Source organism: Myotis davidii, unplaced genomic scaffold, assembly GCF_000327345.1.
Source record: "Myotis davidii unplaced genomic scaffold, ASM32734v1 scaffold89, whole genome shotgun sequence".
Classification (NCBI taxonomy): Eukaryota; Metazoa; Chordata; class Mammalia; order Chiroptera; family Vespertilionidae; genus Myotis; species Myotis davidii.
Window position 1 is genome coordinate 3604720 of NW_006300372.1, and position 3074 is coordinate 3607793.

A 3074-nucleotide genomic window follows, 5' to 3' on the forward strand; every position below is an offset into this window, starting at 1 on the left:
TATGGGCAAATTTGAGTTCATAATCAAGGTGCAAAACACAAGGAAATAAATGACAAGAGAAACAAAAAAAAAAAGGAAAAAAAACAAGGACTTCAGATGCCAGAATCATAACATAAATTAACTGTGCATGAAATGTTTAAAGAAATAAAAATGGAATGTCAAAAACAAGCATCAGAAATACTTTGGTGGAAAAAAAAATACGACAGTGAAAAAAAATTTAGAAGATTTTCACAGCAGATTAGAATCAGTTGATGAAAGAATTAAAATAATAGAAGATAGAACTAAGTAAATAAATTGCTCAGATTATAACACAGAAAGAAAAAGAAATGGAAACTATGGCAGAGAGATTATAAGATATTCAAGAAAGAATGGGAAGGTATAAAATATGTCTAATTAGAATCCCCAAGAAAACAATGAAAGAATGAACAGAAAAAATGTTTGAAGAGATAACAGTTGAAGCCACATCTGTCAATGGTGGGCTAAGGAATTTGGACTAATCCTCCCATTGAAGATAATTGTTTAAAATTAGTAAAATATTTTTAAGAAGAACTTCTAAATAGTATGAGGAGTTGGTAAGAGTAAGAAATTACTGAACTGAGGTCCAATAGAAGACATGAATCTAGACAATCACAACCGAACGGACGGCCAAACAGGCTGCGTGAGGTGACCAGGCCAGCAGGGGGGTTAAAGAGGGATGACCAAACAACTGAGCAGCAGGCTATGTGGGGCAACCAGGCCAGCAGGGGAGGTAGTGAAAGACGACCAAACAACTGAGTAGCAGGCTGCAAAGATGGTGGCACCCACAGCCAATAAGGAGGGAATATGCTAATTGACTGCCAGTCCCTCAAAGATGGCAGTGCCCACAGCCACAAGATGGCTGGCAGGGGAGGGCAGTTGTGGGCAATCAGACCAGCAGGGGAGGGTAGTTAGGGGCGACCAGGCCTGCAGGAGAGGGCAGTTAGGGGCAATTAGGCCAGTAGGGGAGCAGTTAGGCATCGATCAGGCTGGCAGGGGAGTGGTTAGGGGGTGATCAGGCTGGAAGGCAGAAGCAGGTAGGAGCAATCAGGCAGGCAGGCAGGTGAGCAGATGGGAGACAGCAGTCCCGGATTGTGAGAAGTATATCCGACTGCCGGTTTAGGCCTGATTCCTAAACCGGCAGTCGGACATCCCCAAGAGGTCCCAGATTGGAGAGGGTGCTGGCTGGGCTAAGGGACAACCCCTGCCCCCAGTGCATGAATTTTGTGCATCGGGGCTCTAGTGAGTGTAATAATCAGGTCCACTCTTGCACCGAGTTTACTGATCAAGACAAGATATCTGAGAGAATGAGTTGCACCTTGGCTCAGTGATTTTGGGTTCCATGAGATAAAGTTGAGTGCAAGTAAATTATTAGGAGAGTGAGGAAATTAGGGAAGAAATGACAACAAATAATGACATTATGAAGGAACTTCACACTGTAGGTAAAGTTTAATCCTACTACAGAACTCTTGAACTATTGAAGACCATGTGACTAAAAATTATTTCACCCTAGGGAAAAGGAGGTTAGAATATTTATACACCAATTCCCATCAATCACTGGTTGAGTGTGACTCCCAGGAATCATTTGTTCTGTAGCACTGATGGCCTGCCATGCAAAGGGGCTACTAAAGAAAGCCCTCAGGTGAAGAGATTCAGATGCTGGCAGTTGGAAGTCAGCCCGGTGCACAAAATACAGTGGTTAAGTCCCAATGAGATAAGGGTAAGACACCATAAGTATCTGCTTTAGCTGATCCCACAGAGCTAGAGGGAAACGGTCAAAAAGCACACATAACAGGTAGGGATCTTTGTAAAACATCCTTTACTTGGTGATGAGACTGGAAGGAAGGAATCCTATTGTAAGGAAAATGAAAATCTGCACTGGACAGAGGTAATGTAATCCTGGTATTTAAATTATTCATCTACAAATTTTCAAATATAATTTCCAAGAAACAATAAAGAAAAAGAAGATATAAATAGGAGATAGACATCAGGAGGGAAAAGTAGCAAAAATAACAAACAGCAGAAACACACCCAAAGGACCTCAGATAATGGAATTAGCAGACACAGACCAACTGTGTTTATTATGGTCAAGAAAATAAAAACCAAGCATTAGTGTTTTGACAGGAAATTGGAAATTATAAAAGCTGCTATACGAGCAATGGTGGCTTGACCAGTGCCAGGTTCCAGCAGTGCACAGCCCCAGCATCACCTAGCAGCTTCCCCACCACCCTCCCACATTGGCTGTTTTGTATTAATATGCCTCTGGTGACACTGTGAGCAGTTTTTCCCCACAGCCCAGAGGGCAGATTTCCAGCAAGGTCCACCAGTGCAACGTGGCTGCCTTCCAGAGAGCCAAGGCTGTGCTCTTCCAACAAGGTTTGGTCCTCAGCCCTGGGAAAAAGGGGGAAGTCTCTTCCTTGGTTGCTCTATTTCAGCCCTTAGAGTAGTGAATGCTCTTATTCCTGTAGTGTTTAGAGTTCTCTTTACTTCTTCCTAGTCAACTCTGTTACTCCAATTCCTTCTTAGAGTCAACAATTCTTTATAATAAACTTTCCATGTTCAAATTTTTAAAATCTGCTATAATAGAAACTAGGAAAAATAAATGAAACTTCTATAACTGAAAAATATAAATCTGAAATTAAAAACTCAAGGGTCAGGTTGAAGAACAGGTTAGACAAAGGTGAAAACAATAAGTGAAGTGAAAGATATACAGAAAAAAATGAAGCCCATAGTATCAAAATATAAAGAGGGTAAGAGACATAGAGAATACAGTAAGAGGACTTAACATATATGTAGTTAGAATACCAAAAGGAAAGGAGAGAACAGAGATAATATTTTAAAAATAATGCTTGTGAATTTTTCAAAATTGATGAAATATATCAAGCCAGGAATTCAAGGGGATCAACAAAAGCTAAACAGAATAAATAGAAAGGGAATCTAATTACTAGTACATCAGAGTGGTGCTGTTAAGGAGGAGGAGGAGGAGGAGGGGGAGGAGGAGGAGGAGAGGAGAGGGGGAGAGGGGAGGAAGAGGAGGAGGAGGAAGAGGAGGGGAGGAG